Source organism: Neomonachus schauinslandi, chromosome 1 (assembly GCF_002201575.2).
Source record: "Neomonachus schauinslandi chromosome 1, ASM220157v2, whole genome shotgun sequence".
NCBI classification, from domain to species: Eukaryota; Metazoa; Chordata; class Mammalia; order Carnivora; family Phocidae; genus Neomonachus; species Neomonachus schauinslandi.
In genome coordinates, this window is record NC_058403.1 from 183,873,408 (window position 1) to 183,898,143 (window position 24,736).

At 39.0% G+C, this 24,736-nt stretch overlaps 1 protein-coding gene and 1 pseudogene across 1 annotated transcript in view; one reads left to right on the forward strand and one right to left on the reverse strand.

Annotated features, from left to right (window-relative positions):
• Window positions 1–24,736, reverse strand: part of SYNPR (synaptoporin) — a 302,051-nt gene that overhangs the window by 63,164 nt on the left and 214,151 nt on the right. The gene's annotated exons all lie outside the window — the stretch shown is intronic.
• Window positions 15,327–15,425, forward strand: LOC123326972 (annotated as a pseudogene).

The following is a 24,736-nucleotide window of genomic DNA, read 5'->3' on the forward strand; positions in this document are numbered from 1 at the left end:
GGCAAGATGAGAGCCTCACACCCATACCTTACCTGCTCAGTATCCCTGATCATCAGAAGCCAACTCCCAGCTTCAATAGCAAAATCCAAATAAGGTCACTAAGTCCATATCTAAACCAATTACTGAGGCCAAGGGGATGGGTGCTGTAATTGGTCAGGCTGTCGTCAGGTGCTTAGGGTGTGTGTGCATGTATGTGAGTATGTGCATGCTCATGTGTGAGTGCATATGGAATCGTGTAGGGTGTAAGAGGAGATGGCGCCCCACACAAACATCACTGAATGGATTCTTCATCGAAAGGATTCCAGTACTAGAAAACAGAAACAACATGGATCTACCATGTAGGTCTCTTCCCTACGAGATCATGTCTGTTTCTCATTTTTCTAATCTTTGTATCTCCCATGCCAAGTATGACACAGAGGCTCAATACATATATGTTGAATGAACAAACATAGAGTTACATGCAGTAATATATATGCCTATCCTTATAACAAGGACCAACTCTGTGTACACTCTAATGTGGTATTTTGCTGAATTCATGTCCATTATGTTACAGCCCCCTTCCACCTTCTTCTTTCCCCACCTTATCATGCACAGGCTCATTTCTTTTTCTGCACTTTTCTACTTAATTAACCTTAAAGTATTACTCAGGTGTATTTCTTCCATGAAGGCTTCCCCGAGGATTACATGCCTCGGTACTTTCCCCATCTTTGAGTTACTGTTGCCCTGATTTTCTGTGCCTTGCCCTTCATGAGTAAAGTGTTGTTTAGAGCAGGGCCCTTTAATCAGACTGCTCACATTCAAATCTCCACCAGTTATGGGCTTTGTCACCTTGGCAAACTTCTTAATTTCCTTGTCTGTAGAGGATGATAGTTACAGTATCTCCCTCACAGGGTTGTTGCAAAGATTAAATAATATGACAGCCATAAAAGGCTTAGCATTGTGTCTGGCACAAAGTGATCAGTGAATATTGACTATGGTTATACCTGATGGAATAAAGAGTTGTGCTCCTGTAGCAGACACAGGTGATGCCCTGCACTTTGTTTCCTTGGCCCACCTGACTTTAGGCAGCTGTTGCAGATGTTGATAAACCTCCCACCTTACCTCTCCTCTCTGAGGGCCTTTGGTCCAAGGAAGCCTTTTCCGTGGCAATTAGGCACAGATGGAGGTGTATGGGAGTTAACCACTTGGATGTAGCCTTCAAACACTGGAGGATGAAAGTCAGCAGGTAAATGCTGCAGCCTCCCTGCTCTCTGGTCTTAGGATTCTTGGGTGTATTCCCCACAGTTTCTCAGAGGATCCCCAGCAGAACTGAGTCTCACTTGCCCATAGTGGCTGGATTTCCTTCTTTTCTTTCTTTTCTTTCTTTCTTTCTTTCTTTCTTTCTTTCTTTCTTTCTTTCTTTCTTTCTTTCTTCTTTCCTTTCTTTCTTTCTTTTCGTCCTTCCTTCTTTCTTTCCTTTCTTCCTTCCTCCCTTCCCTTCCCTCTCCTTTCCTCTCCTTTCCTCTCCTTCTCTCCCTCCCTCCCACCCTTCCCTCCTTCTTTCCCCTCTCTCTCTTTCTGGCATTTCTCTCTTCTGTCTAACTTGCCCACTTCTTTGCTCGTGCCTCCTGGGATCACCTCACACATAAATGCCCTGTACCAAGTCTTTGTCTTAAGGTCTGCCTTGGGGGAATCCAAATTAAGAACAGGTCCCAAAGAAAGTCATTTCTCAGGATATATTTATTTAAGGCAGATAACACTCCTTTTTTTGTAGCTCTGTATTGTTTGGCATGTTTTGTGTCCTGACACCCAGTAACTATTTGGTAAATAAATGATATATTTTGAGAAAAATTTTAGTATTTAAATTCAAGAGAAGGAAGCTCTATCATTATTTCTCACTACAGCTGATGAGACTAATTTGCTATTTACATTGCTATTAGGTTCAAGTTTGGGATACACATGCACAAAAGCTTGAACTTCTTTTGGAAAATTTAGCCTCAGAATTTTAACTTGTGAAAATGAGCCATAAATTGGGTTTATTTATAAAAGTGACTTCACACTTTACTTGGTGGGTTTTACTTTGTTGAGGAATCACCCATCTATTGAATGACTGTACTAGCACACAAAGATGCCAAAATATAAACTACCAACTACAGAGTTGTGTATTTTTTTTCAATAATGCAAAAACTTCACACTATGTTACTGAAAAAACAGATGTCCTGGTGCAGAAGTGGAAGAAGAAGTGGAAAAGAGAGAAAAGGCCTTTGCTTTCTTTCAACTTAACAAATGGTTTATTCTTTCCAAATACAGATAGCTAGGCTCGTGTTTGTTTTATGATTTACAGGTACCCTGCCATTTCCAGAAATGATTTGGCAACTGTAGAGTGAACAAGATGATGTTTAAAAAGGTGAACAATAGAAAGGTATACAAATAATGTGTAAGATTAGGGTTGAAGACTGTATCAGTTAACTCTTGCTGTGATAATGCTGCATAATAAGCCACCTCCAAACTCAGTGACTTAAAACCATCACTATCTATTCTTACACTGTGTCTATACATTGGCTACAGTAGCTCTGCTTCATTCATGATCATTCCAGGGCTTAGGGTGAAAGGGGGGCACATCTACAAGAAGGAGGTCTTCTCTTGCTGATGACAGAGGCATAGGAAGGCAAGAAGGGACATACCATGCCCATTAAGGTCTTGTTTGGGAATGACGTACCATCACTTCTGCACCCCTTCCATTGACCAAAGAAAGTCATTTGCCAAACTCAGCATCAGTGAGGCAAGGAAATACGTGCTGTTTCTGTGAGATTAAGGCAAAGGTGGCTTTTCAAAATACTGTTGGGGTAAGGCAATGAAGAATTGTGACCAAAAATTTATCTACAACAGGGAATATTATCATACTGCTGTCTAATGTCCATTATGTCACCCCAGCCTCTTTCAATTCACCAAATATATTCTCTTTATACTAATTATTCTTTCTGCTTGGAATTACTACCCCCTTATATTTTCCCTTATATCTCCTCACCTTCTATAATGTAAACTCTGTAAGGCCAATTTTTGGGGGTCTATTTTTTTTCACTGATGGTGGTTTCTTATCTCTTGGATGCCATCGACTGCTTAAGTATTTGGATTTGTGCATCCAAGAAGTCTTACGGATCAAAACTCATTGTAAATTCTTAATCCTTTTGTCCATATGATAATCTTATTCAGATGTTTAACCACAGTAAGCTTAAGTAGTTGAGCAGGGAGATATTGTTTTGGAAGGACAGTAATCTGGATAAAATTTATTCCCAGGCTCTATTTCCCTCCACAATAGACCCTGATTCAATCCTTAAAATATCTTGGGTTTATTGACAACCAAGGCTACATGCTCCAGTGAAATGTCTTAGGATCCTGCAATGTAGCTTGCTAGTTGTGCAAGAGTATTCCATGTGGCAAGAATTACTTGTTTCTCTTAGGAAGCTCAGCTTATCCTATGGACTGAGTTAGCATGTCATATCTAGAAGGCAAATATTTACTCATTATAGCATTGATTTCCACAGTTTAAATTCAACACACAAAAGTATTTAAGATTTAAATCTAAGACATTATCTACAATAAGAAAATGTCCTGACATCATAGGATGTCTCAACTAGGAGATATTCTTTAATTTTCTGTCTTTAAACATTCATTCATTCATTCAATAAACATTTCTAAGTATGCACCATGTGCCAGACACTGTGCCATGCCTCAAAACACAAGGATAAATGCTTCAAGGAGCTTACACACTAATGGGTAGACAGACACATAAACAGATAATTACCATGGAGTATGATCTGTGCTAGAATGAAGATGTATATAGAGTTCCACTGAATCTTCAGATAAATGCAGCTCAAGGTGGAATAAAGGATTCAGGGAGATTTCATAGTAGAGATGAATTGTGAGCCAATTCATGAAAGATGATTAAGACATTTGCACAGCAGGAAAGGGGTTAGAGTGGGGATTGGAGTGAGGGTAGAAGTTTGAATACAAAGGATAGAGTATATGGATAGTTATAGAAATCTATGAAAATAGCAAGTTTGCGGGAACTATAAATCATTCCCCAAACTTACCATCTCAGAGAGATAATAGCTGACCACAGTTTTTACGGTTAAGCAACAGCTTTATTGAAATATAATTAACCATAATATACTACCTTAAAATTCATCCTTTTGAAGTGTACCGTTCAGTGGTTTTTAGTGTATTTACAGAGGTTAGTATATTCACACAGCAACCTACACCTACTATCTAATTTCAGAACATTTTTATCACCCCAAAAAGAAGTCTTACACCCATTAGCAGTCACACTCCATTCCCCCCAGCCCTTAACCCCTGGAAGCTACTAATCTACTTTGTTTCTATGAATTTGTGCATTATAGATATTTATGGTATCATACAATATGTGGCATTTTGTGACTGGCTTGTTTGACTTAGCATAATGTTTTCAAGGTTCATCCATGTTGTTGAACATGTCACTCCTTCTATATTGCTGAATAATATTCCATCATATGGCTATACCTCTTTGTTTATCCATTTAACAGTTGGTGGACATTTGTGTTGTTTCCACTTTTGAGCTATAATGAATAATGCTGCTAGGAACATTTGTGTATAGGTTTTTGTGTGTATGTATGTTTTCATTTCTCTTAGATATACACCTAGGAGTGTGATTGCTGGATCATATGGCTTAACATTAACATAATCGTATGTTTAACATTTGGAGAAATTGCTAAACTGTCTTCCAAAGTGGATGCGCTATTAACAATTCCACCAGCAAATGTACGAGAGATCCAATTTTTCCACATCCTTTTCAGTATTTGTTATTGTTTGTCTTTTTTATTTCAGCCATCCTAATGGAGTTGAAGTGATAGCTCATTGTAATTTTGATTTGCATTTCCCTAATGACTAGTGATCTTGAGCATATTTCCATGTGCTTTTTGGCTATCTGTATGGCTTCTTTGGATAAATGTTTATGTAAGTCCTTTGCTCATTTTAAAACTGAGATGTCTTCTTGTTGTTGTTAGAGTTCTTTATATAGAGAGAGTTTTGTAGAGAGATCTCTCTCTCTCTTTCTCTCTCTAAATGTCATTAGAGTTCTTTATACATGCTAGATGCAGTCCTTTTTTGAATAGGTGATTTAGAAGATTTTTCTCCCATTCTGTGGGTTGTCTTTTCACTTTCATTTGTTTATTTTTAAGCTTCAAATAAATGTTTTTATTTTTCAAAATAATCATATTTAAGAACCATACATTTATGCCAAAGATGATACAGTACTCAAAAAATAATTATGAGACTCTAATTTTGAACTTCTTTCCTGAACAAGTTATGAATCACAGTAGAAAAATCACTCAATTCTTTATTATATCACGATGTTTTTGACCCAAGACTATGTTGTTCAGTCCAATCATTATATAATTCATTAAATAGAATAAGAGGTATCAGTTACTACTTTTCTCAGATACTATACATATCTAAGTTATTCAAATTTTATTTTTTCCCACTTTTTTGATAGTGTCCTCTAAAACAGAGAAGTTTTTAAAAATTTTGATGGAATCCAATTTATCTATTTTGAATTGCTTATGCTGTCAATGTTATATCTAAGAAACCACTGCCTGATTAAAGTACATAAAGATTTATTCCTATGGTTTCTTCTAAGAGTTTTGTAGTTTTAGATTTTACATGGTCTATGATCTGTTTTGAGTTAATTTCTATATACATTGTGAGGTAGGGGTCCAACTTCATTCTTTTGCATGCAGGTATTCAGTTGTTCCTGCACCATTTGTTGATAAGATTATTTTTTCTCCATTACTATGGCTGGCACCCTTGTTGAAAACCAATTGATCGTATATGTCAAGGTTTATTTCTGTATTCTCAATTCTATTTCATTGGTCTATACGTTTACCTGTATGCCAATACCCACCACATTTTCTTCTGATTTTTAAAAATAGACAGAGAAATACATTCCACCACTGCCTTTAATAAGCTATTCAAGAGGAAAAAAAGACCCAAGGGTCAAAAAAATTAATCAATTATTTTTCTATCTGAATTTAATAACTGAAAATCATTTTCAGAGTTGAAATAACAGATCATCATATTCTATTTAAAAAGTACTTTTATGCTGATGGATCTTTTTCCTTACCCACAAAAATTTCCTGGAAGTTATATTTTTAGAATCACATTATAAATTCCTGCCTTTTATGTGCATTTATTGAGGACCTACCCTTTGTAAGGATAGGTAATCTAAATGCTTCAGAAATTAATTTCTAAGGTTAATAACCCTGTCTGTAACTGTATATATGAATGTATGCGTAGTGTATTCATTTTCCACATCAATATTTTATGTATTTTACCTTATGTCTGCCATTTACTGGCTGTGTATCCTTGGGGAAGTTACATAATTTCTTTGACTCCTAGTTTCCTAATACCAAGAGTATACTCTCATTGAGTTCTTATAAATATTAAATGAGAAACGCATGTACCTCTGAAACAAATAATGCAATATATGTTAAGAAAAAAAAAAAGAAGAAGATAGCAGGAGGGGAAGAATGAAGGGGGGGAAATCAAAGGGGGAGACGAACCATGAGAGACTATGGACTCTGAAAAACTGAAAAACAAACTGAGGGTTCTAGAGGGGAGGGGGGTGGGAGGATGGGTTAGCCTGGTGATGGGTATTAAAGAGGGCACGTTCTGCATGGAGCACTGGGTGTTATGCACAAACAATGAATCATGGAACACTACATCTAAAACGAATGATGTAATGTATGGTGATTAACATAACAATAAAAAAATTAAAAAAAAGAAACACATGTAAAGATTTTAGTAGAGCATCTGATACACAGAAGAATTTAAAAAGCTTAGACTAATAAACCATTATTAGGTATAACATCCTATACTGGAACAATAAGGAAAGTATTGAGATTCTTCATATTATCTCAGAACCTACTTAAAAAAAAAAAGCCTCAGCCATTAGTATTAGTAGGAAATGTTCAAAAGTATCTGCTGACAAAATGTAATTTTCAGGTGTTAAAGTGAGAAACTGGAAAAGGACAATAAGTAATTCTTAGAGATAGTTCACCCCAAAATTGTTAATTTTTCCTCCTAGCTATAACTTGGTTCCATACTCACATGAAAAAGCAGAAAAAAGGGTTGGCAGAAATTCAGTTAATTTCTGATTTAGTCATTATTTGCTGACTTCTTCCAAGGCTGTTCATTTCATCTTTCTATTAAAAAGATGGCTTTCTAAGCAATTTAACAGGGTAAAAAAACTAAAATACGTGGGCAATAAGCATGGTGGATAAAATATTTGACAGCACACGTCCAAATGTGTTGTACTTGAATTTCAGCTCTCATTTACTGATAAATAAAAGTTTTCTAGTGTCTCATCTTTCCCACTAGTTATAATATAATTTTATTTCTTAAAGTAGTTTCCTAATATGGATATTTTCTAAGGGAAGACCATAGTAGACATCAGCTGCATTTTGGTTGTCAAGCACTCATTTTTCCTTCTTTTGCTAATAGCACCTTGATTTCCTTTTGGGGAATCACATCTTTTGGGGGATTGTCCTTCTTCTACAGAAGGGACATTCCCAAGCCAAGAGGTAATATATATGACTCAACTTAGACCAACTAGATTATTTTTCTGGATTTTGGACCTTGAATGACATGATGTAAGGATGGAATGAAGGGCTGAATTGAATCATACCTATAGCAATACATGGACTGAACTATGAATTAAAGCCATTCCTTCATTTTTACTGTATATGTGCCTTGAACTGCCCCATTTCCTGTATTTTTTAAACCCGGTTCCTGAGTGTTCCCTTTCTTTTCTATGTCCTTTCAATAAATGACTTCACTTTTGTTACTCAAAGGCAGTTTCTGTTACCTGCAATTTCAAGAACTCTCAGTGATACAAAGTCTGCCTCCAGCCCTGCCCATTCCCAGACCCTCCAAAAGAAGTAGGCTCCACAAGTGAGTTTTCCATATGTATTTGTTGACTTTTTTAATCTCCCCCAAAGGCTCACCCTTAAATTCCCTTGAAATTCTCCTATTCCTTTTAAGTCCCAGAATCTCTTAAAGTGTTCCAGAACTCTCCTTCAAAGGATTTATTAAGACCTTGTAGGATAGGAGAAAGTGACATTTGATAATGATAGAGAAAATCACAAAATCCTTCTTCCACTTCCATCCTTCAGTTCTTCAATAAATATCTATTGAGGACCGGCCATGCCCTGTCCTAGATGCTAGAAATACAAAAATGACTAGGACAGAGTCTTGTTCCTTAGACAGCCTGGAGTCTACTAGGGGAGATAAAGCCCACAGAAATAACAGTAATGCTATAGAGACTGTGATAAGAGCTATAATTGAGGTACAGATCAAGTGCTCAAGGAGCACAAAGGAGGGAAGATTAATTCAGGCTGGAAGGATTGGGGAAGATTTCAGGGGAGGAGATGAAATTTCAAGCTAACTAATCCTCCTGTAAGTGCCCAGTGGCCAATTATCTCCATGAAATGGAGTTTGCAAAATTAAGCCTGACCTGTAGAAGTTAATTTATTTTCTCTTAGCATGGCATATTACAGTTTCCAAGGTTTATGTCTTCTTGGGCAATGTACTAAATTGCTTAGGACAGGACGGAGAAAATATGGATGTCAAACCTTGCTGGTCTGTGCCTAATATGTCTGGGGTCTGGTGTTTACATCTTTTTAGTCAGTGGGACTAAATGACAACTGACCATGGCCTATATTGGGGCCACCGTGCTTCTTAGCAAGCTTTAAATATGGTTTAAAATTAACTACCAGCTCCTAGGAGCTGCTTAGGCTTATTTTCTTTAAATGGAGACAGTAGCAAGGATAGAACCTGCAAGTTGTTTTCAGCTGCCTTGAAAAAGATACTCATTTCATATTCTTTTATGTCCACATCTTCCTTTTTTCCTGCCCACATAGTGAAGCCAAATTTCTTCTTCATTTTAGCAGAGAAAGGGTGCTCTGAATTAATCTAGGACGGACAATCAGTCTGACAGAACAGGCTTGAAAAACTTATTACTGCTCGTGGCCATACTTGTAGGGATTTTGCATGAAATGTCCCTTTCATGCTGGTAACCTCTAAGATGTGAGGGAGCAGCATTATTTGGAACACAAAATGTTGTGTACCTAGGTGACAATGAATTCATCTATCCAGCCAGAGAGAATATAATCGAAAGAGGAAAAGCCACTTATTTTTTAAAAGTTCCTTTTTTTTTGTTTTGTTTTGTTTTTTTAAGAGAGTGGTTTAATTTGATCAAATAAGTTGCCCAATGACCCCTCCGCCTGCCTACGAAATTCACATTCTGGACAGTGTTTACATTAGTCTTCCATTGCGCAAGACAAAAGAGAAAGAATGGAAGGTCACTGCTTCTTATTGACCTGAGGAGAAAGACATTGGAAATCCTTGGTTTACTGAACCCTGCTGTGTGTGCACACACTAGCGAGGAACCTAGAGGGGCCCACATTCCCAGAAGCTCCTTGGGAATGACATAACACTCCTATAGAAATAGGCAGAAAAAGGAAAGAAGCCTTCATTAGGAATTCTAATGCTGCCCTATTTTTCCAATATCAGTGTCCCGAATTTTCTGCTTAGTTCTGTGATCCCTCAGAATGTCCTAAAGACCTTTGTCACTATTCCCAATGCTCACTGGGGAAAAGGCTACTTTTGAAGTTTATCTGATAGGGCACAGGAGATTGCTTGGGCCCAATGAGTGCATACGGATTTGCTATTATGGGTTGGATTGGGTCCTCCAAAAGTATATATGTTGGAGTCCTAACTGCCAGTACCTCAGAATGTGACCTTATTTGGAAACTAGTTAAGATGAGGTCATCCTGGAGTAGGGTGGGCCCCTAATCCAACATGGCCTGGTGTCCTTATAAGAAGATGACCACATGAAAACAGAAACACCCAAGGAGAACACCGCAGGATGAGGGAAGTAGAGGCTGGAGTGAGGCAGCCGAAAGCCAAGGAATGCCGAAGACTGCCAGCAACCATCAGGAACTAGGAAGAGGCAAGGAATGATTCCCCTGCAGTTTTCAGAGGGAGCATGGTCCTGTTGGATCTCAGAGGCCTAGGCTCCAGATTATCCAGAAGATAATAAACTTCTGTTGTTTGAATCCACTCAGTGTGTGGGATTTTGTTACAGCAGCTCTGGGAAACTAATACATTTGCTTATCACTCTCCTATCCTGTGCTTTGTTGATACCTGTGACACAGACATGCAGGTTCATGGACCCCTGTATACCTGCCTCCTCTTCACCATTAGGCTCGGGGCTCCCTAGAACTATGCGCATGTCCTAAGTTAGCCATATGCTTTCCTACCTCCATGAATGTGTTTCCTTTCTGGCACAGCCAGGACCCAGGATTCCTGGCTTGCTCATCATTCAAAGTCAGCTTTGACTCCCCTTGAGAGCAAGTGTGAATTAGTGTGAGTGAGAATAACCTTGTCCTCCCAAGTGGTTTCTTTGTACCAGCCTTTGCTTGCCATTGAGGTAGCTCACTGCATGTCTAATTTCTCTCCATATTATTACTTTAAAAGTAGAGACTCTGTTTGGTTCATTTTGTATCTCTGAAAGGCTTGCTTCTCAAATTATGGTCCTCAAACTAGGGGCATCGGATCAAAGAATCTCAGTCCCCATCCCAGACCTCTTGCATCAGAATCTTCATTGTAACAAACTCCAGTGAGAATATGCACATGGTAAAATTTGAGAAACACTCTCCTAGAGGACCTTGGGATACCAGCTACTGTTAATTGAATGCATGCTTCCCTTCCTTCTGCTATATTGCTGAGCATTAGTCATCTGAACAATTCTATTAACGATTCGGAGAGGTAGGTATTATTATTCCCCATTATATACATGAGAAAATTAGAGAGAAGGTGGACTGGAAATTGTGGGGAGATCTCCTACCTCTCCTCCCGGTTGAACACAACTCCTGTGACTTGACCTACCTAGTGGTTTTTCAGTCAACAATCATAACTCTCCTGGGGAACATCTGAGCATCTGTCACAGAGACAGGCCTCTTTTTGCTATTTCAACACTAGTTGATGAACTCATGTCTCTCCAAACACTACATCAAAAAAGCGTTCCATGGAAACACTTAATTTGGGAAATGCTACAAATTACACAGCCCTCTTGAATATTAATAGTACAGAGTCACCATTAAAGGCTTTATTACCTGACCTCAGTAAATATACCTACTTAACTGTTTAACTCCATTTTCCCAAAAGTTTATTTGGCTCCAAATTGAGGTTGTGTAACATCCATTAACATTCTGTGAAACACACTTTGGTTTAAAATGAGATGTTAATGACAAAGGGAGATCAAGCGGGAGACTCCATGGATTTTTTTTTTTTTTTTTAATTCAGAGAGAGAGAGAGAGAGAGGGAGGGTAGGGAGAGGATAATTCTCTCCTGCTGTTAGCTTCCAAGTGGATGTTTTCTCAAAATCAAAATCAGATATTAGCATGTAGGAATGGAGCTAGGGACCAGCAAGAGCTTCTGAACCACTGGGAAGGGTGGTTCATTTCTCTATGCATTATTTAATATCATAAAGCCCTCCCTAGAATCTTCTCTTCCAGGCTGTAACTCAAGACAAAGACCTTTGACAAAATTAAGTAGGATGTTAACTCTGAAGTGCATTGGGAAGATAGAGTGCCACATTAAATCATATTAACTTTTAAAAATGGACACTGAGGTCATGAGCTTCACACATGGGGGGCACAATACTGCAAAGTAGCAGGATACTGCCATGCAAAGGACATTAATTACCCATCAGGAGGTTGCTGGGGAGAGGGAGTAGGAAGGCTTATGCACTTGGCTATCAGGGGAAATCTCTTTTTAAGGATACTTTCGCTCTTGAGTTGAAGGACTGCATCAAGAGCCTTTTTGCTTTGGCTGGGCTTTTGATAGTTCCGAGGGTAGATTTATTTGGATTTTTGGTGCTGATAGAGAGCAGGTCTCTATCCACAGTGCTGCTCAGGACTCTGGCAAGCAATACCATCATTCTCTGGAGTTTTGTTTTGTTCTGAAGATTTTATTTATTTATTTATTTGAGAGAGAGAGAACACGAGTGGGGTGAGGGACAGAGGGAGAAGCAGACTCCCCGCTGAGCAGGGAGCCCAATGTGGGGCTTGATCTCGGGACTACGGGATCATGACCTGAGTTGAAGGCAGTTGCTTAACTGACTAAGCCACCCAGATGCCTACTGGAGTTTTTAATCAAGGTCAGGCATCCTTTTAATGCAAATCTAGGGCAGCAGTTGATTGCTGTGTGCTTACAATGGAAATGACAGGATGGGGTTTTCCAGATATTTTTGTTATAGAAAGAAAAAGGATTTGAGATTGGTTGTTTGGAAAGAGAAATACCTTCCTGAAGCTCCTCTCTGTGAGGACATGGACACAATACATGAAAGCAGGCAAATAGGAAGTGTTACATAAGTTTTCCAGTAAAGCCCACAGATTTTTTTTTCATAGTGCCCTGTGATCTCATTTTCCCAAATTATTTGCAGCTACTATTCTGCCTGGCTTTACTCCAGTGTCCCCTCTGTCTGGAATGCCTTGGCTCCCATTTCTGCCAATTGAAATCACCCATTTTTTTCAAGGTCCTGTCAAACTTGTACTTTTTTGAGAAGGATTTCCTGATTGCCTCTGGAGAAACAAATGCTGGCAATGAGTCTGAATCACATTCTGAAAGGAATGGCATTTCTGGAACATGCTATTGAACTCTAGGAAGTAACATCATTGGTTAAGTGAAGATCTGAGGAAAGATTTCTTTGGACTTCTAATTAGAACATGCTACTTGGTTCATGACCAAACCCTGCAGTCAAGCAGTGTTGTCTCCAAGAGAAGGTTAGCATTTTATGGGACCTAAAGGGTAGAATGCTGACCACTCTGTCTAGTTCACTCAACTCTGAACCCCTTTGGGACAGCATCTGGCACAAGGCAGACATGCCTTAACCCTCTGTGGAATGAAGGAAGGAAGGAAGTGTATATTGCTTCTGCTTTCCAGATTGTGTATCTTTGTTTGGGACCTGGATAATCTGGTGCCCCTGATCCTGCTACCCACCCCCACCCTGCCAGAGCAGGCAGGGAAGGGAACTATCAGCAGTGAAGGTGCCTGCTCTTGCATTCTCCTTCTAAAGCATTGGTTCTCAGTTGGGACTGTCCACAAGAACCAGCTAGGGAGCAATATACTGACATGGCCTGGGCCTCACCTGCAGAGATTCGGGCTTAATTATTCTGGGTTAAGGCTCAATTATCTGGGGTTTCAAAAGCTCCAAAGTGATTCTAATGTGCACCAGGCTGAGAACCACTGCTTGAAGGGAAGCAAGCATTTTCACATCCACTTTTATAGAAGGAAAAATCAAGAGTTTCAGCTCTCTGGGATTGCATGAAAACTAGTATTTTGATGTGATGTAGCTACATGGGTTAGGAATATATTGGAGTTGAGATTCTCTGTGTCAGGAATAGAATATTAAACAAGACAGTATGGAAAGTGCTATGAAACAAACAAGGATGCTGTCATAGTAAGTGACTGCTGAGGAGGTGTATGTGTGTGGGTAGATGAAGGGGTGGCATGAACAGGGGGTGAGGGAGGGCAACCTCATCACAGAGGTCACACTCTCACTAAGAGGGGTTGTTTGAACTGAGATGTGAAAGACAAAACAGAACTGGCCAAGCAAAAATCTAGGGAAAATGTTCAGATCAGAGGGAATGGCAAGTGCAAAGGCCCTGAGGCAGTAGTGTATTGGAGGAATTGTGAGCCAGAGAAGAATGGTGAGAAATGAGTTCAGAGCTGTTAATCTGATTAATTCCCTATTTATTTCCTAGCAAATGAGGTCATTTTTTCTTTATAAAAATTAACCTTCTTCTTAAAGTCTCTATAATCATATGCTACTCTCCAGATATGTTCTGCAAAACTGGGATGTCCTTCACCCTTTCTGGTTTACCAACCATAGTCCACATTCTCTATGTCCTTCAAGGTCCTATTCAATTGCCACCAACTTTAGAAAGCCCTCCATGATCATTCCTGATGGAAGCAATCTCTCTCCTCTTTAAGCCACCACAGCCCATTACCTTCACCTTTCTAATGGATGGTAGCTCTTTGTCTCATCTATCTTTCTCAGCCTGTTGTCTTTCCCCTACTACCTGCCCCATGCTAGGATCTAACCCCAGTTTTGATTTATCTGGTAGTCCCTTGCTCTTAGCTCAGGGCTAGCCTTGCATTATGCAGGGCTCAAGCAATATTTATGGAAGAGTTACTTATGTGCATTCAATTCCTTTCAACAAGAATAATGACAATCCAAAAAACCTAAGCACACACAGTAATTAAAGCAACAAAGAAAACTGTATTGGCTCTCTGCCTCTGAGTGTATTGTTGACTTGTAGACAATAGTTTCTGATCATTCACCTTTGGAAGAACATATTGCAATTCAAATGAAAAATGTCAACCCAGGAGGTTTTGGGAAAGCCAACTCATTTGTTGACTAAAAATGATCCACATAGCCAGAAATGAAGACCACAAGAAAATGAAATGCCATCATCTTAACTCACTTAAACAGACACTTGCAACTAGTATAGAAGAGAACAGAAGGCAGAAAGATGAGAAAAAGAGAATAAATAAAAAGCACTGTGGATTCACTTGCCACGATCAGTGGTGTGTGACAGTGCACTATCGGTGGCCAGCCTGACTTCCACACCTGTGGATTCTTCCAAAAAGATTCCCTTCATGGCCAGGGACCCTATTATTTGATACTACTTGATTGCCAAAACCAATCTTATTTAATCCTACCACTGCCCTGAAGAATGGGCAGCCTCATCCCATTTTTACAAACACTGAAACTGACCTGCTGTTCTGGAGGTACCATGGCCTTGTGCATGAGGGAATGAGTTTTGGGGCTAATACCCTGGACTCTGTTTCCAACTCCACCCACTTGCTGTGTGATCCTGAGCAACATCTAATGATATTATTATTATTATTATTATTATTTCTTCTTCACAATGTTGGGAGGGTGGGCCAAGTCCACATATGTAAAACACTAAGGACACTACCACATATACAGTCAGCATTCGGTACATGGTAACTTATTACATAATGTGCCCAAGGCTGGCAGGTGCTAAGGCAATGATTGGAGTTTAGGTGTGTGTGAGGGAAAATACTAGTCAGCAATGGTCTTATGCAAACGGAGTTAGCAATGCCCTTGGAAGTAGGAGAAATCACCCTAATTTTGCTCCCATATAACTTGAGTGTAACTGAATGATCAGACCCTTTTCTTAGTACCCTTTCTTTCTTGCTTGTCCAAGTTAGAGCCATTTGTGCTCACTTCAGCAGCATATATACTAAAATGGGAAGGATACAGAGAGGATTAGCATGGCCCTTGAGCAAGGATGACATACAAGTTAGAACCCTTCGTTGAATAAGCAGGGCTGGAACACTATTAGAGCCCTCCATAAACAAGGCTGTATGTGCAAGGTGAAATGTGTCCATTCCCTCCTCTGGATATTTGGAATCAAGAATTCAGAGATTTCAAGGTTTGGTGGGGGAATCATAGACATTTTAGTATATTACAGATGAGCTCACATGTGCCAAGCAAAGGGTGAAGGTATGTCTTCTGCTAAGCTTCCACTCACCCACACTCCCTTGCTCCATGTATCTCCTATAGAGAAGGGGGATGGACTTAGAGGGACAGAACATGATTCTGTGAGTTCCCTCTAATCTGGGACTTCGATATTGACACAATGTATGCCACGTGATCCACTGAATCTCCCAAGATTCTGAAAGACCCTGGGACCACTGCTGTACTTGTGAAATCAGAGGAAGTAGGAGTCATTTTTGTGAGGTTTGTACCCCACTCCCATGAAATCATTCCTTTCAGTACATGCACTTATTGTCACATTTGCCACACTGCGCTGTACTTATTTATTTCTTGATTTGTCTTTCTTTCTATGTTATGAGTGCTCAAGGGCATAGAATGTATCCAGCATATGGTAATGATTAGAATCTCCAGCTCAGAAGTCAGGTATATCCATCTGCAGCCCCAAGATGGCCATAACCTCTCCTTTCTGACTTTGTTCAGATAAATCAAAGTATGGCCTACAATCTTTATGTTTGGGGGCAGTTTTCACTTGGTATAGGTTGGTGTCCCAGATTGCAAAATGTGACATGAATGTGCATATTTCTATCGAGAATTCAAAGCTTTATTAGATTCTCAAATGGGGAGGGGCATGGTTCTATAAGAAGTAAAGAAGTTCTGCTGCTAATTGGTTAAAATTGAGTTTAGGAAGGCTCTAGATTGTTCCTAGCACTTTTTATAGTAAAGAAAAAAGGGGATATTATATCCTCGATTTCTATATTAGGAGAATCTGTTCTTATACTCCTTTTATGCGTTTCCAGTACAAATTCACTTAATATAGGTTTTATCTGCTTCTTAAAATATCTTTTCCTCCATGATCATACATTGAGATATAATTTATGTGCCAAGCACCTTATTATAAAGCACTTGAAAGCATATCAGCTCATTTAACCATCATAGTGATTCTCCAAATAAATATTAGTGTCTCTCCATTATAACGAAAAGGAAAATCGGACTTTGAGGTAAGACTGGTTCTAAAGCTGTCCATTTGTGCTTTTACCCCCTATGCCATAGTGACCTCATATTTGTTAGAGTTCTCAGTTTATGGATATGAGCTCAACCAGTCCACTGTTTGGTTTATAGAACATCTGGGTCTAGAGATGTCAGAATTCTACTTCAGAATTCAGTCTAGACACAAGTAGGTAGATCTCTCTGAGACCCTCAGGTATTTTCCCTTTGAGTCAGAATGTTAACTTCCCTGAACAAATAGGTCTTGCTTTTATAAACAGATTTTGCAAGGGAGCTTAAATGACATCCCATAGATAATACATATTATGTTGTTAGGTAAAAAGAGAAGAATATTTGAATACATTAAGGATTCTAATGAAAACATGAATCACATGTAAAACAAGAGAAAAGTTGCTTTCTAACAACACTTGGAAAGGCAAATGTATACCAAACTGATATTAAAAAAAGAAAGAAAAAAATCGAGAGAAGATAAATAGAACTAAGTTAGATGCAGACTAATCATGGTTTTTGGAACTCTGCTCTGACATATTAAACTGCAAAACTGAGTGCTAGAAGGGAGTTTTAGAAGGGAGGAAAGGTCATGGTCTTTGACATTTCCAAAATATATGTAACCAGAAAAAAAACTAATCCCGTGTTTGTTGTCCAAGGTAAGCAAAGACTGGGAAAGAGCTTCTTTGACATGGAGTGTTCTCTTCTAACCCAAACCAAGACAACAGCATGAGTTAGTTCAATTTTGGGTGGGTGTTTTCCTGTATACCTAATACTCACTAAAATTTCATGTCTTTAAACAGCAAATCTAACTTCAGAAATTTTTGTTGAAGAAATAATTATTTAAAAAAAACTATCATGGCTATGCATAAAGGATGTTGATTGCAGCATTGTTTATACTAGTACAATTAATTGTTGGACTAATTGTTGATTGGAACCCAAATACTTGTTCATAGGGGACTAGTTAGATCTGTATAAAGGGGGGCTCTATGGTCATGCTGATGTAAAAAAAATTAATTTAAATGTCCACAATGCATTAAGCTTAATATGTAAGTTAGAAAAAATGTTCAGTTTGACCCTTTCTGTGTGTAAAAATAAATTAATATCAATATAATAGACTCATACACACATACGTACACATAAAATTTGTAAGGTGAAAACACACATGATATGTCTTTTTATCTGTGTGCTTTTCTGAATTACCCAAATTCTCTACAACAAGTTTCTGTTGGTTTGGTAATAAAAACAGAAATTATTAAAAAAAAAAAATCAAAGACGTTGATCATTCACAATACGTATTACCATGTCCTAACCATCCCTATTCCTTTACACAGGCCAAAAGGACACAGATAAGCCTCAATTTCCATTAACAGGTAACTTAGGGAAAAGAACATAACTATATTATATTTTTTCCATTTAAGAAAAGACTGTTTTCATTATTCATACCCAGATGCCTAGGACAAGGAAAAGAAGAGAGAAGCTGATGATATTGATGTCTTCCAGATAATAATTATAACTATCCCATTTAGGACTGGAGTAACACCTAGGGCCTTCAAAGCTGTCTCTGAAATTATCTAATTAAGCAAAGTGAGGAGGACAATGACAAGAGTGGAAGATTTAATCTGAGAAGCACAAGGGGGCCTCTGGATACTGAGGAGAGGAAATCAACCAAGGGGTAGTAATGAGAGGGGCCAAATGAGACATTCAGTGCAAGGAAATACCATAATAAGCTCATAGAGGTTTTGAGGGCTGAAAGCAAAAATCACAAATCAAAAAAAAGAAGGGGGAAAAAAGAATGATAAAATTAGTAGAAATGGAGGAAGGGAAAGCTGCTCAAAATTTTTACAAAACCATATTGCTTCTAGAACCCCACATCATTAATCCACTTAATTATGCTTTGTAGATATTTGAATGAAGAACAATTCCTGTGGCCCTGGGACTCACATAATTCCACAAGCCTTAAACATGGGGCCTGCCAATCAGAATTACCGATGACATTTATCTCTGTGACAGAGGGAAAACATTAAACATACATCACAGACTCACATTCTTGGGGGAAGCCATAGAAGACAGCCAGCCCCTGCCCTGTGATCAAATTTAAATGCAGTGAGAAAACAAGCACATCTGAGGCTATCAAAAGGGCAAGTCTTAGGCATCCTAAGAGCAGAAGGTTATTCATCAGGAACTCAGGGAAAATGCTTAGGGGGAAAAAAAAAAAAGCTTATTTGGAACCTGGTTGATCCAGTTCTTGTGAACACTGGTTTACTTCTTCACTTGATTACTGGCTCCAAATGGCCTCCTCCTACAACATATATTAATTATTCCAACTTATGAAGATGTGTGAGCTGTTCCCTTGAAGTTCTTTCCAGGTTAGAAGGAGAGTGGTATTTGCAATAAGCCTCGATGAGGGGAGGGATCCAGAAATGGGAGTGGTAGGAACCAAGGCCATTTATGCGCTGGGAAGTCGAAAGCCAAAATAGGTACACTTCAGTAGGCGTAAGATGTAGAAATTTTTTAGAGTTGCTCATTTTCCGTGACTTTCTATGACTTACTCTGTCTCCTTCAACAGGTTTAAAAGTGTGCAGTGATACCTGCCCATCCTGTAGACAGGCATCTCAACATCTTTCTTTTTTTTTCTCCTTACCAAAACATGCAGACCTGCAGTTAAAATACAGTTGCCCATTACCAAGTGTAAGCTTCCTGGCCCCGAATTCACACATGTCAGAAGGCAGATGAGAAAAAATGCAAGGCAGTAAACATAGAACTGTGTACTTTGATCATACCTGCAGGCACAGAGCCTTACTGCCTTTTTTTTTTTTTTTTTTTTGGTGCTATACTGATCAAAAAGTATCAGATTCCTAGCTCTCTGCTTGGAATATTGCTCACTGCATTTCTGATATCTGACTTGAAACAGTAGTTGTGGGCTGGCCAGCTTGCATCACTGTAGTGGACACCAAGAACTTTAGGAGCATTTTCACCTGTGTTTATGAATTAAATATAAAGTGATTCATTTTTGCAAGATGCCCTATGGGGCATTCAAAGGTTCCTCATTTGTCATAATCATGGTCTATTTCATCTGTCCTTCTTTCCTCACTTTCTCCCTGCCCCCCCTTTCTTTCCTTCCTCCCCTCCTTGCTTTATTACTTTTTCTTCTTATGCACAACCATTAAAGGTCTTTGATGCTGTGGATCGCTGGGGAGAAATATTCTGCCTAAGCCTTCACTTTGCTTTGCCTCTTGTATTCCACTGGATCTGCCTCCCTTCCATATATCCATTGGGAGCTGACTCTGAAGTGTAAACTAATTTTGTCATTTGTTTAGACAAAATGACACTAGAAAATGAAATTCACAAAGTACATTCACAAGAAATAGAAATTAAAACAACTTCTGTATGCTATACAGCTTCATATGATCTGACTTGCCGTGTCTCTGTCTTCCCAGGTGATTGGGAGTTGGTCACAAGCCAAAGGAAGGCATACAGGAGAATCAGTTGCCTTCAAAACCTATGTATTAGTTTCCTAGGGCTGCCATTACAAATTACTATAAACTGGGTGGCTTAGAGCAACTGAAATTTACTCTGTCACAATTCTGGAGGCCAAAAATCAGAAATCAAGGTATCAGCAGGATTGGTTCCTTCTAGAGGCTCTGAGGGAGAATTTATTCCATCCCTCTCCCCTAGCTTCTGGTGGCTGCCAGAAATTCTTAGCATTCCTTGACTTGTAGTGGCATCATGCCAATCTCTGCCTCTATCTTCACATGGCCTTTCCCCGTGTCTCTGTGTGTTCTCCTTTCCTGTATCTTATAAGGACATTCATCATTGGATTTAGGGCCCACCCTAAATCCAGAATGATCTCATCTCGAGACATTTAATTTCATCAGCAAAGCCCATATTTCCAAATAAGGGCACATTCACAGGTACAGGGGGTTAGGATGTAAACATATTGCGGGAAGGGGGAGGGTACTATTCAACCTACTACATTTGTCCTTGTTCTCTTTCCATCATATTACCAATGTTGAGCAAAAACAAAAGTCCTATAACATGCAGAGAGAATATGGAAGGATACAGTGTTCAGTCTTCTTTGTAAGCAAAGATTGGAAACATACTAAGTGTCCATTAACAGGAGACTTGGTTAAATAAATTTGGTTCATCTACCCAAAGAAATAACATGCAGCTACTAAAAAGAACAAAGTAGGGCCTACATGAATTGAAATGGAAATATCTCCAAAATATTTTGCAAAGATAATTAAGCAGATTATAGAACAAAATACATGTCATTAGCCCATTAAAAAAAAAAGACTATAAACAACAAACCCACACAATCCTCCTTTCGAGGAATTTCTCTGTTCTGATGTCAGTAATGTGATTCCAAGAAGGGGGACTGCCAATCAGTCTGTCAATCCCCTTTCTGTGCCATAAGACACAGATACTAGACAATCATAGTATCTGCTAACCACAGTGATGGGATGGAGATTGGGGTGAAAACCAAGATGGCTAGTCAGAAGTCTTCCAAAGATCTTTAAAATTTGGATTTTGAGGAGAAAAAGTCTCTTGCCTGTTAGGCTCTGATTAAGTTTTCTATGACTGCTAGAACAAACTACCACAAGCTTAGTGGCCTAATAGAACACAAAGTTATTATCTCATCATTCTGTAGGTGAGAAGTATGACGCAAGTCTCAAGGTGTCAGGGAGGTTGTGTTCCCTTCTGGAGCCTCTTTAGGAGAATCCATGTCCTTGCCTCATCCAGCTAGCTCTTTCTACAGGCCATCCATTTCCTTGGCTCATGGTCCCATTCCTCCATCTTCAAATCCAGCAACAGAAGTTCAAATCTTTCTCACATTACATCTCTCTAATCTTGCTACCATCATCACATCTCCTTCTCTGACTCTAATTCTGCTACCTACATCTTTCACCTTTAAGGACCCCTGTGATTCCTTCAGGCCTACCCAGAAAATCCAGGATAACATCCACGGTTTAAAGTCAGTTGATTAACAATTTTAATTCCATCTGTAATCTTAATTCTCCTTTACCATGTCAGGCAGGATATTTGTAGGTTCAGGGGATGACAATGACATTGGTGGGTGGGCATTATTTTGTCCCAAATCTGGAGTAAATCCAGGTCTGCAGATAGCTATCCTCTCTAACACATGGAGAAAGCCCACTGAGGAGGGAAAAATGAAGCACTGCCAAGAGACAGAGAAATGAGAGAAATTAAAATCACCCTGTTGGAGCTCCTTGATCTGGCCATTCCTGAAACCAATATACCTCACTTCAGTAAGATTATGCAAGTGAAGAGATTCCTCCCATCTGTTTAAAACATTTTTGAATTGCATTTCTCTCAATTACAATTTAAAGAGTTCTAATTACTTGTGTGTGTGTGTATGTTTCATATGTATTTATATATGTCTAGAAACATCTAGAATTGCAGATAATAGAATTGGAGTGGCTGATATGAGGTAGCCTTCATTTTTGACTTAATTGTATTGTATGAATATTGTACAAAGGCATATATTACTTGTGTAATTTTAAAAGTGAAGAAAAAATAAGAGACTGTTACATTAAAAGTAAGTTCATCCAGGGCTCCAAGGTCCAGCTTAAGGGGCAGAAACCTCATATGTTTCTCTTTCATTTGGTGCTTTTAAATAGTACATGAGTCCACTGGAGAGCTCATAATTACAAGTTGCTTCTTAGGTCCTGATAATATATTTTATCCTTTAAGAAAGCTATTTAGATGGGACTGCAGATGATAAAAGGCCTATGCTCAGAGAGACAAAGAACTTGCTGGCTCATCTCCACAGACCGGACATGTCCCTTGTCTGGGTCCGCATGACAGGCCTTGAAAGCACAAGTTTGTCCTAGTTCTCTTTCTTGCATCTTCAGACTATAAATATGTGCATTATGGGAATCCAAGTTAAAAGAAAAAGGAGCAGAAACAAATGCCTGCATTTCCCTTAGCAAAACAAAGAGACAAAAGCAGCCTTGACTCCAACTGCACTAAAAAATGGGAACAGAAGTTTGTTAAAATGTCACAGTTAAGAACTCCGAAGAATTCTCCTACTGGACTTGGCACAGTGAGATGCAATATGCTGGATCTTAATTCCCTTGTTTTCTCTTTGTGACAAATCCTCATAGATAGAGAACCCACCAACATGCACAGGGCAGTTTGGTATCACTTCCCTAAAAGAGACCATCGGAGCGCCCTGGCAGAGGCATCAGGATTCAAATGTGGGCCTTTCTGGTGCCTGGGTCCATGATTCTCAATGCCCAAAGGACATAAGAATCACTCAGGAACCTTGTTAACCACCCGGATTCTCAGATTTCTCCCTCCCTCCCCCTCCTCCCCAAGATTTGGAATTTGGAGATCTGGGGCTAGGCCCAATACCATGCATTCCAACAGGCACCTTGCATAATCAGGTGCAGGACAAATACACACATATTCTCTGTCTCTCTCTCTCTATCATGCCTCCTGCCCTTTAACTTGTTAAAGGTTATCTCAGATTCTGAAAAGCAGAGATGTGGGATTACTTGCACATATTTCTGACTGCACTCTACTCTAATATCCCAGAGCATAAGGAACTGAGAAGGGGAGGCATTTCAATGAGTAGACATTATTGCCCAGAGGTTTAAAAAACAAACAAGGAACCTCAAACTCTATTACAAAGAAAATCAACAAAACTCAACTCTTCTATAGAGTTCTTCTATAGAGAAGTAATAATTTTTAAGATGTTAAAAATTCACCATGCTGTAGGCAATTATTCAAATTTCAACGAAAGAATCAAACTTTATTGATCAAACCTTTTTTTTTTTTTTAAAGATTTTATTTATTTATTTGAGAGAGAATGAGATAGAGAAAGCATGAGAAGGGGGAGGGTCAGAGGGAGAAGCAGACTCCCCGCCGAGCAGAGAGCCCAATGCGGGACTCGATCCCGGGACTCCAGGATCATGACCTGAGCCGAAGGCAGTGGCTTAACCAACTGACCCACCCAGGCGCCCCTTGATCAAACCTTTTTAGACTCACATCAAGAAATTGCAGCAGGAGGCACAGTTTCAAAACCCTCTGTTTTCTGCTGAACCAGATGTTGAAAAACAATAGTTGAGTGTCTCGTCTATGGCTGAGCTGGACTTGACTCATTATTAAGTACCAAATAAGTGAAAGCAGGGCATCATTTTTACTCGCTCATTGTTCCCTCCATTCAAGAGAGTCTGCTGAAACTAAAGAATGGAAAGAATCAGAATGCAGCCAAAGGTGAGCTGGGTTCAGATATAGATCCTGCCTCAGTTAACTCTCCTACCTCCAGCCCATCTGAGTCACTTTACCCAGCTCTGTACCCCTCAACCCCATAGCACTTACCTATTACTATATAATTGACTTATTTACTACAGCTACTTTTTATGCCAGTCACTTCCTCTTGAGAATGGGAGCTCCAGGAAGCTGAGAATTTTTGTCAGTTTTGTGCATAGAACAATGCCTGGAACATATTAATGCTCATAAGTGAGAGAAGGAAGGAAGGAGGACTTTATAGTGGGAAAGAACAAAACCCTTGTAGAAAGCAGCAGAAATAAAAGATGCACAGAGAATGTGGTAGTCACCAGCCACATCTGGCTATTGACAATTTGAAAAGGGACTAGTCTGAATTGATACTGGATTTTGAAGACTTAAGACAAAAAAGAATGTAAAAGATCTCATTAGCAATTTTCTATGTTGAGTGCATGTTGACATGATAATGTCTTTGATATTATTAAAATCAATTTTACTCATTTCCTTTTACTTCCTTTAATTTGGCTACTAGCAAATTTAAAATGACATTTGTGACTCATATTCATGGCTCATACTGTATTTAAAAAAAAAAAAAATTTCCAGTAGGCTCCATGCCCAATGTGGGGCTTGAACTCACAACCCTGAGTTCAAGAGTCACATGCTCTACTAACTGAGCCACCCAGGCACCCCCACACTGTATTTTTATAGGTTAGTGATGGAATTTCTCAGTCTCATCATTTCTTTTTCTTTGTTTTCCTGCTACCTTTATTTTTTAACTTTTTATTTTGAACTAATTTCAGATTGACAGAAAATTTGCAGAAAATTATATAGTTAATGTATAACCTTCCCCCAGATTCCTAGTGTTAATATCTCATAATACTT